Raw genomic sequence first — 16,409 nt, 5'->3', positions numbered from 1 at the left:
CTGAGGGGAAAACAACACCAGGAACAACATAAATGGAGCACAGTTGCTGGACCTGATCAGACCATCCATAGCTCTCTGTGGAGCAGCAGGTGTCAACAGACATGTGTCTGCTGACACCCGCCGGCATCCAATCCGATCCTGTACACTAAAAACAGACAGGTGGGGATCTGTTCTCCATCCTTCCGGTGGATCAGATAACAGCTATGCTTAGCAGAGTGGACACAGACCTGTCATCCGGCTGCTTAGCGGGGATCAGCGGTGAGATCCCCCGCTGAGCAGGCGGATCCACTTGACAGAGTCTGCCCCTTCTGAAAGGGGTCAAAGGGATTTATATTCAACTGTAGGTCATAACAGAACAGCAAAATCACACAATAAAACATGGCAACAAGTAAACAAATGAAATGACTCCTGTTCAAAAGTCTACATACTTTTAGTTCTTAATACTGTGTATTGCCCCCTTTAGCATCAATGACAGTGTGCAGTCTTTTGTAATAGTTGTCTATGAGGCCCCGAGTTTTTGCTGCCCATCTTGGTATAGCTTCCCATTCGTCTTGGTAAAATGCCTCCAGGTTATGCAAAGTCTTTGTTCGTATTGCATGAACAGCAAGTTTGAGATCTCCCCAGATTGGCTCAATGATATTAAAGTCAGGAGACTGTGATGGCCATTCCAAAATCTTCACCTTTTTCTACTGTAAACAGGTCAACTTGGCCTTCTGCCTAGGGCTATTGTCGTGTTCGAAAGTCCAAGAGCGCCCATGCGCAGCTTTCATGCAGAACAATGCAAATTGGCTGCCAGTATTTTCTGAGTAACCTGCTGCATGCATCTGGCCATCCATTTTCACAAGCTTCTCTGTGCCTTTAGAGCTCACCCCCCCCCCCCCCCCCCCAGAAAAAAAAGAACATCAGTGAGCCACTTCTATGCTTCATAGTGATGGTATTCTTATAGGCCTTGTTGACCCCTCTCCAAACATAGCACATATGATAGGACCATAAAGCTCTATTTTGGTCCAGATTACGGTGTACTACAAGCTGTGAGGCGTCATGGTGTTGTCAGGCATATTGTAACTGGGCTTTTTTGTGGCATTGGCGCTGGGAAGCTTCTTTCTGGCAACTCAACCATGCAGCTCATTTTTGTTCAAGTATTGTTATATTGTGTTCCTTGAAACAACCACACCATATTTTTCCAGAGCAGCCTGTATTTGTCCTGAGGTTACCAGTGGTATTTTCTTTATATCACAAACAATTTTCCTGCAGTTGTGGCTGCATACTTTCTTGGTCTAATTGACCTTTGCTTGATGTCACAAATTTTCCACTTCTCAATAAATGATTGATCAGTACTGACTGGCATATTCAAGGCTTTGGATATCTTTTTATTTTATTTTCCATCTTTATAACGTTCCATTACATTTTGACAGTTCTTTTCTGCTCCCCATGGCTCATTAGTTAGCCTTCTTGGTGCATCCAAGTGAGAGCTAACAAACTTACTGACTATTTATACACAGACACAAACTGCAATTTAAAAAGCCACAGATGTGGGATTTACATTAATTGCCATCTTAACCAGAGTGTGTCACCTTGTGTGTCTGTACCAAGGTCAAACATTCCAGGGCATGTAAACTTTTGATCCGGGCCAGTTGGGTGATTTCTGTTATCATTATGATATAAAAAGGAGCCAAACAACTATGCAATAATAAATGGTTTCTTATGGTCACTATCTTTAAATAAAAGACAGTTTTTGGCATGATCAGTCATATTTTCATTATCAGTGCCAAAATGTGACAATTTCTGCCAGAGTAAACGTTTGAGCACAACTGTAAATGATAGTAGCAACAATTCAATAATAATGGGGCAATACAATCACAAGATACATTAAGCAAGGTGATTCCATTGCCTTTGCCACCTATAGGAAGCATTGCCTCAAACTCACTAGGTGGGTATGGAATGGCACTGAAACAGCTACAAAACAGCACTTAACACAATCGGCATACCTAACTGTAGAGTATGAAAGATGCATTTAAATACTGGGGCCTAGGAACAATCTATGAACCCTGACTAACCACTGGCCAGTGGGTAAATCTCCTTAACCAGCTGTCAATGAGGCTCTTTAAAATCGAAAGTGGGGCACTCATCCTTTCAAGGAAGATTTGTAATGCACAAGGGTAAAATTGTCTTTGCAGAATGTTCCAATTCCAATATACCCTCAAATAGGTACAGTAAAAGCGACATTCAGCACACATGAGGGAGGTTAAAGGGCCTCTTACCAATCTGACATCCAACAAATGTCCACCTGAATGCTGTCTTTCCTTTTAAAAGCCCTTTTGCAGATCAGGTGGAAGTGGATGAACATTGTCTCAAGCAGGTTTCACCTAAAGTTCCCCGCTCTCCAGGCTCACACAACAGCTGTCATCACACTGAGGAGGGTTAAGCAACTCTCTCCTTGGATTTTCCCCGGTGTCTAGTGGGTCTCTCACCCTTTTGTAGCCTAAATGCACACCCTCTTTCTCCATGGCTAATCTGAGTCCCCTGCTGCCCATTCAGCCAATCACATCCCTCCTGTCTTCCTTTTTCAAGAACTTGTTGTAGCTGAATTATAAGACTCCTGTGACAAGGCTTCACATCTATGAAGGTAATGGTCCTTCTATTTATAACCTGAATAATTAGATGAGCCTCACAATATATAGACTACTGTGGTAGGATGCTGGAAATCAATCCAAAGGGACTTGTGATTGGGCTGATGTTGGTGCAACGATGTACCAGTCCCACCCCACTTCTTCTTGGATAGGGCACCCATTCCTCTACTTTTGTACCCACTATATTGGACAGTTCTCCTAGCCAGAGGCCTGCTCACACAATCCCATCCTGAGGCCTAACACATGTAGTAAAGGAATGTCCACACATGAATATATTTCCAGTAATTTACTGCAACTTCATATCTTCACCTTAATTATTGTGACATTTCACAATTGACATACTGGCAGATATTACAGCGCAGAGTGGCACTAGCATGAATATACATCCTGCAGCAGTCATTTCATTGCAAAGCACAAGTACACATATTGCAGCCATCTTCCCTCTCAACTCTCCTGCTTGGGAGCACCATAGAATTGAGATCACTTCTCCATGTAAACTAAGAGCACTGTCTTAGGCTATCCACCACTGAGTCACAGGACCAACAGCTGAAGGTCAGGGGAAGAAGGTGCTTTCATTAGAATACCAGTTTCTTCCAAATGTCCCTTCTATAACTTTGCTCAGCCGGACATGATCCCTTAAGAAATCTATGCCCAGGTTCCAGCTACTACTCACTTAGGGAGACTATGTCTAGGCCTCCAAGGCCATATGCATCCTGCTACAGGACCTGCAGAAGAAGGTCAGGGATAGACAGAGTGACTCTAGTTAGTCCTCACTTAATCTTACCTGGGAATTCAGACATGCATAGGGCTCTTTAGACCAGCTCAGCATAAGTCTACATCCTCTCTACTTTGAGGTGTCCTGTTCCCATACCGCATACTACTAGGCCCCACCCACAGCTCGCATTTATAAGGGCACTAACTCAACTCACAACCTTGCAAAAATACCTGCTGATAAACACCTGAAAGACCATAGCAAGATTCATCTTCTTAGATCTATCTTGGATTCATAGATTTGCAAGGCTTTTGCTCTCATTTTTTTTTAGAGATTTATATCTGCCTGTTTTTTTTGTATATACATGCAAATAGATGGATAGATAGATTGGATAATATAATATATAGTATATTGTTGCCCACTTCTTACCCTCCTCCCCATAAAATATTGGTATTTCCTAATTTGTAAACACAAGAAGACTTGTGAAAACTTGTGGCCTGGACCTGTCAGTTCCTTATGAAACTATAACAGACTTTGTGCTTTCTTTAGATATTTGTAACATACATAAAACATGTGTCAATTCATGCTAATATTTAAAAAAAAAATAATAAAAAATTAACTGTTTAACTTCTTCTTCAGAAGAAGTCACGTGGATCGTGACACAACGCGTCGGAACGCATTGACAGCACTTCCGGGGCGCAGTGACGTCGTTTCCGGCGTGGGCGCCATTTTGGAGCTATCGTGGAGCTAGTGGAGCTGCTGATCAGCATATAACCATGAGTATACCCATGATATGGGAAAAGGCATTTTTATATGTTTTATAAATGTGAGTGGGCTATTGGCTTTGCTATTTTGCATTAATAAAGGCAGGTTTACACTATGGTATATTTTTGTTTTTATTAATATCCTGCCACGGTCACCCTTGTCCCAAAATCTTTGAGTCTGGAGAAGGTTCAGAAGTGTTGAGGTCGGATTCCTAAGTGTTCTTATCCCGAGGAGAGTCATCTGGAATATACGGGGGTTACCCACACAGTCTTTTGGCCCCATGGGGTCTAAATAAAGAGGTGAGGAGCCAATTTGGCCATTTATGGATTGATCCACACACCATATGGCACTGTGATCACCCCACGTGGCTTGCTGTGTGTTATGTAGTGACCACTGTACTTGGAATTGATTTAGTATGGACTTTCACACAGCATGAACTCTCTTATGAGCACTTGCACAATATATGTCATTTCCCCTCTCTGATATAATGTTTCAATATGTTCCTATCTATCACAGAATAGTGTTGTGTTATGCATGTCCTTTATTAACATCAGCGCTTCACTATTTTGTATGTTTTGTTGTTTCATCTACCTTGTGGTTAAGGCAAGTGTGAGCTGCTATTAGTAGGACATCCGTTATAGCGCAGGAGGCTTTTTCTATTGTTTTCCACACCTTCACTGCCACCTTCACAGAGCCTCTTCATGCTATCTTCTGGTTAATCAGAGTTAATATAAACATAAGTGTGTGTGTGTGGAGGGGGGACTGAGATTTCCAGGTATGGTTTCCAGATTTGAAGGTTTGACCCTAGAAATGTCAGTCTTGGTAATGCTGAATATTTATTGAATAACAATCCAGCAATTTTTGATTCTTCCTAATATTTTTATGCATGTAAATCCATGGAGAATCACACAAATCTGGAATTTGGCCAACCATAATCCATCAACTGTATTATTCACTGCAGATTGAACAAACCTTCTGTAAATTTGCAGCAGAATAAAAAAAATATCAGTTTGTTAATCCATCAACATGTCTTGATGCACAAAGAGAGAATGATGAGGACATTTGAACTGTGTTAATAAAAAGATTAATAAACACAAATATCAGTTATGTTGGTTACAGTAACAGAATCCTTTTAACATTCAAAATTTATGAAAATGTATAATGAGATTGTGCGATGGTTGCTTTATATACAATAATGTTTATATATTTTTTAGATAGAGAACCAGCTCTGCTGAATTCATAAGTCCTGATATTGCATAAAACTTTAAATTTTGTAGCTGTCAGGCGTTTGCTTGTTGTTTTAAATAGAAGCCAAATAAAAAAATATCTTGAAAAAACAGATATTGTTTATTTGTTTCTTAGTGATCAAATTGTTTGAATAATTTTTTTCAGATATCTATAGCTGAAATACATATAAGTTTGCTTGTTTACCTGCAAAGGATTTTCAATTCTTTACAGCCAGTCTTGTGATTTAAACACATTTTCCACACTGCAGACATGTGATACATGAAGTTCCTAATTCAACAATTCATCTTTCTGTGACTCCACCACCCCCAGCATCCTCATTGAACAATAGTTGAGCTTCATCTCCTCTGTCCAACAACCCAGGAAGCAGTAATGCTAATCCAGAAAAGAACAGAGTGATTTTACTGGGTAGCAAAAGGGAGAGTGTCACAAGACTGGCTGAGTACAACTACACTTTTACTAATAGGTAAAACAGTAAATGTTTGTGTATTTACACTATGTATTCAGCTTTTGGCTTGGTGTTCACACACTGAATCCCAACCTTAGAACAATAGATAAAAAGACATTTCACAGCTGGTTCCCACTCTCAATGGTCCTGCAGTCCCCTGGGGCCCTAGGTAACCAGAGCGGAAGTGGGAACAGGTATGTGTCAGAAATAGGTATCTGCTCTCTCTCTAAAACAAGGAAAACAATATACAAAGAGGAGGGTGAGGAGGAGGGTAAGTGGAACTTCCTTTTTCAGGTGAAGTTCTGCTTTAACCACCTATATACAAAGATTTTTTTTAGGGGTTTTGTATCTATTAAGCAGACTTTGCAAGGTCTTTTTGGTGCAAGGTCCTATTTAAGAGTAGCTACTAAAGGTTTTGGTCCAAATCTTCCAAATGGTTAATACAGTTTTAGGCTCCCTTGTCACTCCTGACATTTTTGCCCAGCTTTCTTCGAGGTTCAGCATCTTCAGTAGTGATGAGCGAACTGAGCAAGGTTTGGTTTCCTGAATGTTTGCCAAACAGTTGAAAAACTTAGCGAACCCCAAACCCACTGCCTGAACCCCACTAAAGTTTATGAGGGCTGAATCTTGTTATTTTTCTACTGGCCTTTCTCATGGCCAGTTTTCAAGCTTTTGGTAAAAAAGGGTGTGGGTAGCTGGGCACTGCCATGTGGGACATGTGCCAATGCAAAAATGATTTTTAAAAATAATTTTTTTGCATGGATGAAGTTACAACAGAGTATGCTTCTATCAAGCCCATCTCCAGCACATTCCTACAGTTTCCTGACTTGACATACCAACAGCCCTATCCAGATATGCCTGTACTGTCCCTCCCTTTCCACATTAACTCTGAAGCTGTCCCAACACTATGGGTACACATTCAAGAAAACAAAGACAATGTTAACCCTCAGCATTCATCATGCAGCATGGGTTATCATTTATGCTCCTTCGTAAATGGCTCGTTAGGATCCTTAGGGACAACTGATCTAGCAAAGCACCTAATTCAGTGAGAATTAGTGAGCACCGGGCTACTAACATTTGATGATCGCCCCGAGAACTATCGGGCAAGGAAGACATCTTTCCAAGGCATCACCAGAGATCTCAGTCTTATGGCTAGAGTGGAGTTAGATCTGCTAACAAAGTGGTTCGGACTAAAGTCAACTCGGCAGGCCAAGAGAATTAGGTCTGTACACATTCATGATCCAGCTGCTGGGGTTAAAATGGTATGTCAGAGTTTAGACGACTGTTATGGCGCCCTTGAAGTAATTGAGAATGCTCTGTTGAAAAACTGAAAGACTTCCCTAAAATTTCTAACAAAGACATCCTAAAATTAACAGAACTTGGTGACACGTTGTTGGAGGTCAGTGTAGCCAAGACCGAAGGCAACTTACCAGGATTGGGATACCTAGACATAGAACGTGGGATTAAACTAATAATTAAAAAGCTTCCATGCCATACAGTCTGCAAGATAAGTGGTTTTCTCAAGGGTCTAAGTACAATGGAAGATCATCCTGTCTCCTTCTCACCATTCAGTTTCTTCACCAAGTTTATCATAAGCCAAGCAAAGACTAGAAATGACCCAAGCTTCATATTCTCGATGTGCAGTAACCAGATGTCAGTGAACACAGAGAAAATAGGAGCAAAGCATGGCAACAGACCATCAGTGTCAGTCAGAAAGACAGACAGAGGTGTTAGCCACTAATACAGCTTTACATCTTAACAACTCTGAAAAGAAGTCCATGGACCCAGACAGTTCATCTCCAATCCATAGAAAAACCACACCCACTGTCAAAGTGTCCTGGGTTTAGAAGCAAGCACATTGATGAATGTAAAGCTTACCTTGATGAATGTAAAGCTTACCTGAAAGAAAAAGCTATCTGCTTCAGATGTTGTGCATCCACCAAACACATTGCTAAAGACCACAAGGTCAATATAAGATGCATAGAGTGGCCAGCATACCTCAGCACTGCATCCAGGTCCAGCTCCTTGGGCAACAGAGACTCAGTAATGAAAGCGTTTCCTGCAGATGACAGAGCTAAAGAGTTAAAAGACATCGTTCTAGGTGTTGATCCTCTGCCTCTTAACAGATTTTAGTAGTAAGTTGGAATCTCCAAACCGATGGTTTTACCTTTCGAGTGCCCAGAGAGGTGATGCCATACACACGGAGAGGTATCCTAGCCACAGTAAAGAGTCTTTATGACCCACTCAAGGTTTGGAGCCCCGATTACTATGCAAGGCAAAGCCTTAGTCAGAGAGCTCTTAATAAATCAATGTGACTGCGACTCCCCACTCTTGCCAGAAAGAGAAAATTAGTGGAGAATATGGACAGAAGACTTGATTCACCTTGAAGATCTTGGTATTCCCAGACTCTATGTACCAGCATTGCTAACATCTACAGTGCAATGAGAAGTATGTGTCTTTTCTGATGCTTCTACTGTGGCGCTAGTAGCTGTAGTGTATCTCAAGGTCAAAGACAGAAATGGTCAATGTCATGTAGGCTTTATTATGGGCAAATCTAAACTAGCTCCAAGACTAGAGATGAGCGAAGTATTCAAAAATTCGATTCGACTGATTCGGCGAATTCGTGGAAAAATTTCGATTCGAGTCGAATATATTCGCTGCGAATTTAACTTATAAAAGGGTGTTTCTAGGCTTCAGAGAGCCTTTATATTAGTGCAGAACACTGTACCTTTAATTTAAATGCCCTTGGAGTCTGCTGGGGAAGAGAAATAATACTGACAGTCAGTATGACATGCAGATGAGTGCCGTCGATCTTAGAATCACCGCACACTTCACTCATTTGGGCAGTCACGGGGCCAAAACCAGAGTGTGGAGCCACAGTGTGGCGGTGGAGGCAGCAGCAATGGGAGGCCATACAGCACCCTATGACAAAAATGGAAACCACCAGCAGCGTGAGGAGACCTGAAAGTGGCACATGGCAGAGTGTGGCGATGGAGACAGCAGCAATGGGAGGCCGTACAGGGACCCATGACACACTCTGGACCTGGCAGCAGCATGAGGAGGCGGTACAGGGGCCCATGACAGATTACGGGCCTGGCAGCAGCATGAGGGGTCGGTACGGGGGCCCATGGCAGATTAGGGGCCTGGCAGCAGCTATGGGAGGCCCGTAATCTGCCAGCACCCTATGACAAAAAATGGAACACATCAGCAGTGTGAGGAGACCTGAAAGTGGCACATGGCAGAGTGTGGCGATGGAGACAGCAGCAATGGGAGGCCGTACAGGGACCCATGAGAGACTCTGGACCTGGCAGCAGCATGAGGAGGCGGTATAGGGGCCCATGGCAGATTAGGGGCCTGGCAGCAGCTATGGGAGGCCCGTAATCTGCCAGCACCCTATGACAAAAAATGGAACACACCAGCAGTGTGAGGAGACCTGAAAGTGGCACATGGCAGAGTGTGGCGATGGAGACAGCAGCAATGGGAGGCCGTACAGGGACGCATGAGAGACTCTGGACTTGGCAGCAGCATGAGGAGGCGGTATAGGGGCCCATGGCAGATTAGGGGCCTGGCAGCAGCTATGGGAGGCCCGTAATCTGCCAGCACCCTATGACAAAAAATGGAACACACCAGCAGTGTGAGGAGACCTGAAAGTGGCACATGGCAGAGTGTGGCGATGGAGACAGCAGCAATGGGAGGCCGTACAGGGACCCATGAGAGACTCTGGACTTGGCAGCAGCATGAGGAGGCGGTATAGGGGCCCATGGCAGATTAGGGGCCTGGCAGCAGCTATGGGAGGCCCGTAATCTGCCAGCACCCTATGACAAAAAATGGAACACACCAGCAGTGTGAGGAGACCTGAAAGTGGCACATGTTTGGGGCATGATTCATGGCGGATTTAGTCAGTTGTGTCAGGAACTGGTGGTTTGAAATCCAGACTAATCCACGCCTGATTCATTTTCACAAACGTGAGTCTCTCCACACTTTGGGTGGACAGTCGTGTCCTCCGCGGAGTTGCAATACCTCCTGCCGCACTAAACACGCGCTCCGATGCCACGCTACTGGCCGGGCATGACAGCCTTTCAAGGGCAAATTCAGCTAGTTGGGGCCAAAGGTCAAGTTTCGTTGCCCAGTAGTCAAGGGGATTGTCTACCTCGGTTGGCAGGGTGCTGTCCAAGTAGGCCTAAGCCTGTTGTTTGAGGTCCTGCTCCAGGTCCACCTGATGCTGCTGCTGCTGCTGCTGCGGCTGGTTAGTAGTTTCCTCACTGCGCTGGTGAAGAAAGCTACTCATCATCGACTGCAGACTGAGGCAGCTGCTGCTGGTGGAGCTGCCACTGCTCCTACCACCCCACCCCTCTCCTGCTGCCATGGCAGCGGAACGCGAGCGCACAGGGCCCACAGTGTCTGAGGATGGACGTTGGCGCAGACAGGCAGAGACCAGCTGACTACATAGGTGGTTTTTATAGTACGTTATTTTGGCCTCCCTCTCAGCAGGTGTGAAAAAGGCCACCATTTTTGAACGGTAGCGAGGGTCCAACAAGGTGGACAGCCAAAAGTCATCCCTCTGTCTGATGGTTATTATTCGGCTGTCGGTACGCAAGCAAGCGAGCATGCTATGGGCCATTTGTGCCAAGGAATGCGAGGGACTCCCTGCCTCCATCTCCACAGCATACTGCCACGGTGCGTCTGGGTCCTCTGTCTCCTCCTCCTCCTCTACCAGATGCTCCTGCTCCTCCACTCCTGTCCGCTGAGTGGAAAAACCACCCATTTCACTCAATAATTCCTGAGCACCAATGTCCTCCTCTACCTCCTCCTCTTCTTCCTGTCCTGCCCCCACAGGGGTCATGTGGCGTTGAGATCTGTGCGCCACGTCTACCGCACCCTGACCAGCCATTGTTAACAGCATTTGTTCCAGGACGTGCAACAGAGGAATGACGTCGTTCATCCCATAGTCCTGCCGACTCACGAACAGCGTGGCCTCCTCAAAGGGCCTGAGCAAGCGCAGGTGTCACGCATGAGCTGCCAATGGCTGACATCTAAGTTACACAGGGAGTACCTTTATCCGCTTTTAACATCAGGAAATCTGTGATGGCCTTTTGCTGTTCGTAAAGGCGGTCTAACATATGTAGGGTTGAATTCCACCTTGTTGCAACGTCACAGCATGAGGAGTCGGTACGGGGGCCCATGGCAGATTACGGGCCTGGCAGCAGCAATGGGAGGCCCGTAATCTGCCAGCACCCTATGACAAAAAATGTAACACACCAGCAGTGTGAGGAGATCTGAAAGTGGCACATGGCAGAGTGTGGCGATGGAGACAGCAGCAATGGGAGGCCGTACAGGGACCCATGACACACTCTGGACCTGGCATCAGCATGAAGAGGCGGTACAGGGGCCCATGGCAGATTACGGGCCTGGCAGCAGCAATGGGAGGCCCGTAATCTGCCAGCACCCTATGACAAAAAATGGAACACACCAGCAGTGTGTGAGGAGACCTGAAAGTGGCACATGGCAGAGTGTGGCGATGGAGACAGCAGCAATGGGAGGCCGTACAGGGACCCATGAGAGACTCTGGACTTGGCAGCAGCATGAGGAGGCGGTATAGGGGCCCATGGCAGATTAGGGGCCTGGCAGCAGCTATGGGAGGCCCGTAATCTGCCAGCACCCTATGTCAAAAAATTGAACACACCAGCAGTGTGAGGAGACCTGAAAGTGGCACATGGCATGAGACACTGTGGACCTGGCAGCAGCATGAGGAGGCGGTACAGGGGCCCATGGCAGATTAGGGGCCTGGCAGCAGCTATGGGAGGCCCGTAATCTGCCAGCACCCTATGTCAAAAAATTGAACACACCAGCAGTGTGTGAGGAGACCTGAAAGTGGCACATGGCAGAGTGTGGCGATGGAGACAGCAGCAATGGGAGGCCGTACAGGGACCCATGAGAGACTCTGGACTTGGCAGCAGCATGAGGAGGCGGTATAGGGGCCCATGGCAGATTAGGGGCCTGGCAGCAGCTATGGGAGGCCCGTAATCTGCCAGCACCCTATGTAAAAAAATTGAACACACCAGCAGTGTGTGAGGAGACCTGAAAGTGGCACATGGCAGAGTGTGGCGATGGAAACAGCAGCAATGGGAGGCCGTACAGGGACCCATGACAGACTCTGGACTTGGCAGCAGCATGAGGAGGCGGTACAGGGGCCCATGGCAGATTAGGGGCCTGGCAGCAGCTATGGGAGGCCCGTAATCTGCCAGCACCCTATGTCAAAAAATTGAACACACCAGCAGTGTGAGGAGACCTGAAAGTGGCACATGGCATGAGACACTGTGGACCTGGCAGCAGCATGAGGAGGCGGTACAGGGGCCCATGGCAGATTAGGGGCCTGGCAGCAGCTATGGGAGGCCCGTAATCTGCCAGCACCCTATGTCAAAAAATTGAACACACCAGCAGTGTGTGAGGAGACCTGAAAGTGGCACATGGCAGAGTGTGGCGATGGAGACAGCAGCAATGGGAGGCCGTACAGGGACCCATGAGAGACTATGGACTTGGCAGCAGCATGAGGAGGCGGTATAGGGGCCCATGGCAGATTAGGGGCCTGGCAGCAGCTATGGGAGGCCCGTAATCTGCCAGCACCCTATGTAAAAAAATTGAACACACCAGCAGTGTGTGAGGAGACCTGAAAGTGGCACATGGCAGAGTGTGGCAATGGAGACAGCAGCAATGGGAGGCCGTACAGGGACCCATGACAGACTCTGGACTTGGCAGCAGCATGAGGAGGCGGTATAGGGGCCCATGGCAGATTAGGGGCCTGGCAGCAGCTATGGGAGGCCCGTAATCTGCCAGCACCCTATGTCAAAAAATTGAACACACCAGCAGTGTGTGAGGAGACCTGAAAGTGGCACATGGCAGAGTGTGGCGATGGAGACAGCAGCAATGGGAGGCCGTACAGGGACCCATGAGAGACTCTGGACTTGGCAGCAGCATGAGGAGGTGGTATAGGGGCCCATGGCAGATTAGGGGCCTGGCAGCAGCTATGGGAGGCCCGTAATCTGCCAGCACCCTATGTCAAAAAATTGAACACACCAGCAGTGTGAGTAGACCTGAAAGTGGCACATGGCATGAGACACTGTGGACCTGGCAGCAGCATGAGGAGGCGGTACAGGGGCCCATGGCAGATTAGGGGCCTGGCAGCAGCTATGGGAGGCCCGTAATCTGCCAGCACCCTATGACAAAAAATTGAACACACCAGCAGTGTGAGTAGACCTGAAAGTGGCACATGTTTGGGGCATGATTCATGGCGGATTTAGTCAGTTGTGTCAGGAACTGGTGGTTTGAAATCCAGACTAATCCACGCCTGATTCATTTTCACAAACGTGAGTCTCTCCACACTTTGGGTGGACAGTCGTGTCCTCCGCGGAGTTACAATACCTCCTGCCGCACTAAACACGCGCTCCGATGCCACGCTACTGGCCGGGCATGACAGCCTTTCAAGGGCAAATTCAGCTAGTTGGGGCCAAAGGTCAAGTTTCGTTGCCCAGTAGTCAAGGGGATTGTCTACCTCGGTTGGCAGGGTGCTGTCCAAGTAGGCCCAAGCCTGTTGTTTGAGGTCCTGCTCCAGGTCCACCTGATGCTGCTGCTGCTGCGGCTGGTTAGTAGTTTCCTCACTGCGCTGGTGAAGAAAGCTACTCATCATCGACTGCAGACTGAGGCAGCCGCTGCTGGTGGAGCTACCACTGCTCCTACCACCCCACCCCTCCCCTGCTGCCATGGCAGTGGAACGCGAGCGCACAGGGCCCACAGTGTCTGAGGATGGACGTTGGCGCACAAAGGCAGAGACCAACTGACTACATAGGTGGTTTTTATAGTACGTTATTTTGGCCTCCCTCTCAGCAGGTGTGAAAAAGGCCACCATTTTTGAACGGTAGCGAGGGTCCAACAAGGTGGACAGCCAAAAGTCATCCCTCTGTCTGATGGTTATTATTCGGCTGTCGCTACGCAAGCAACCGAGCATGCTATGGGCCATTTGTGCCAAGGAATGCGAGGGACTCCCTGCCTCCATCTCCACAGCATACTGCCACGGTGCGTCTGGGTCCTCTGTCTCCTCCTCCTCCTCCTCTACCAGATGCTCCTGCTCCTCCACTCCTGTCCGCTGAGTGGAAAAACCACCCATTTCACTCAATAATTCCTGAGCACAAATGTCCTCCTCTACCTCCTCCTCTTCTTCCTGTCCTGCCCCCACAGGGGTCATGTGGCGTTGAGATCTGTGCGCCACGTCTACCGCACCCTGACCAGCCATTGTTAACAGCATTTGTTCCAGGACGTGCAACAGAGGAATGACGTCGTTCATCCCATAGTCCTGCCGACTCACGAATAGCGTGGCCTCCTCAAAGGGCCTGAGCAAGCGGCAGGTGTCACGCATGAGCTGCCAATGGCTGACATCGAAGTTACACAGGGGAGTACCTTTATCCGCTTGTAACATCAGGAAATCGGTGATGGCCTTTCGCTGTTCGTAAAGGCGGTCTAACATGTGTAGGGTTGAATTCCACCTTGTTGCAACGTCGCAGATCAGGCGATGCTGTGGAATTCCGTTCTGCCGCTGCAGCTCAAGGAGGGTGTGCTTTGCGGTGTAGGAATGGCTGAAATGCATGCAAAGTTTACGTGACATTTTAAGGATGTCTTGCAGTGGGATGGTGGATTTTAGGAACCACTTGACAACCAGATTGAACACATGAGCCATGCATGGCGCATGGCACAACCTTCCTTGACGCAGAGCAGACACCATGTTCTTTCCGTTGTCGGTCAACATGGTTCCGATTTTGAGTTTGCGCGGAGACAGCCATCTGTCGATTTCTCTGTTCATTACACTGAGAAGTTCCTCCCCTGTGTGACTACGTTCGCCAAGGCATACCAGGTGCAGCACAGCGTGACACCGTTGCGCCCTGCACATGTGATATGCCGGTCGGGTAATGGGACTTGGCACGGGGGTGGCGGCTGAGGACACGAAGGAAGAAGAGGTGGTAGAGGCGGACATCTTTTGTGGACCAAGGACGTGCAAACGTGGAGGCAAAAGCGGCGTGACCTGTCCAAGTTGCTGGTGCGGCTGTGACGGCACCACGTTCACCCAGTGGGCTGTAAATGACATGTACTGTCCCTGACCGTAGTTACAGATTCACACGTCGGCGCTGCCGTGCACTTTGGCAGAGACCGACATGCTCAAAGACTGGCCCACCATCTCTTCTACATGTGAATGCAGGGCTGGCACTGCCTTTTTGGCAAAGAAATGACGGCTTGGCACTCTCCACCGCAGCGCGGCACAAGCCATCATTTCTCGGAAAGGTGCTGAGTCCACCACTTGGAAAGGGAGGGACTGCAGCACCAGCAACTTGGACAGGAGGACGTTCAGCTTTTGCACCGTCGGGTGCGTGCTCGCAAACTGTTGTCTCTTGGAAACGGATTCCAAGAAAGACTGCTGACGGAATCCGTGAAGAGGAGTAGCAGGAGAAGGAGCATCTGAACGAGCGGAAGATGGCAACGAGCGACAACTCCCCTCAGCAGAGGTGTTGGAGCCTTGACTGGCTGATAGAGGGCGATTGACGTCGGGTGACGGAGCAAGTAACGGAGCGGGTGATGGAGCGGGGGCTGGGGCGGGCAGAACCGCCGTATCTTTATCACGGTTTTCCCAGGCCACCAAATGGCGACGCTGCATATGCTGCCGCAACGCTGTAGTCCCAACATGGGCCCCCTGGCCACGCTTGACTTTCTGGCCACATAGTCGACATACGGCTACGTTTACTTCCTCGGGCGACTTGACAAAAAATTGCCACACTGCCGAGTAGCAAACTTTGCCCCCGATACTCCTCACTGGCTGACTGCTGCTTCCTCCGTGCACACCGGCACCACTACTGGCCGTGGTGGTAGGCTGCAGTGGAGCTGGTGCTGTACTTCGTGGTCGTTTGCCTCCACTGACACTGCTGCGACCCTGCTGCCTCCTGGGCAACCCACCGACTGTTTTGCTCGCTGCCAAGCTGCCACCCTCTTCTCCTGATGATGCGGAAGCAATAGCCTGATGACGACGAGGCTGCCAAGTGCGATCAGCCTCATCATCATCAATTAGGGTCTCCGCCTCACTACTAGCCCCCTCGGCTGCGTGTGGGTCAGGAGACAGACCTGTCTCTAGACCGGCTACCGAGCCACGCTCCCGGGCCATGCCAACTAACGGTTGTGTCTGACGTACCCACCGACCGTTGGCTGTAGGTGTCAGAGGTGACCTGGGAAGAGGAAGACGACCGAGCCAACCAATCGATGATGGCAGGGTTGTCGGTGGAGACACGACCGCTGGATGACACCGGGAGCACTGGCCTCTGGCTGCGAATAGTGCTGCCTCGACCCCTTCCTCTGCTGCCACATCTGCTCGCTCCTAAAACATTGCCTCCTCTGCCACTCCTCTGCATGTTGTCTGACATACTCTTTAATTAAACGATTCTGTGTCCCTGAGTAACAATTCTGTGTCTGTCCCTGAGTAACAATTCTGTGTCCCTGAGTAACGTTTCTGTGGCCCTAAGTAACAGTTCTGTGGCCCTCAGTAACAATTCTGTGTCCCTCAGTAACAATTCTGTGT

The sequence above is a fragment of the Staurois parvus genome, unplaced genomic scaffold, assembly GCF_062004578.1.
Source record: "Staurois parvus isolate SC_StPar_1 unplaced genomic scaffold, SC_StPar_1.0 ptg000469l, whole genome shotgun sequence".
NCBI lineage: Eukaryota > Metazoa > Chordata > Amphibia > Anura > Ranidae > Staurois > Staurois parvus.
The sequence above is the reverse complement of the archived record's forward strand: the minus strand, read 5'-3'. Positions refer to the sequence as shown.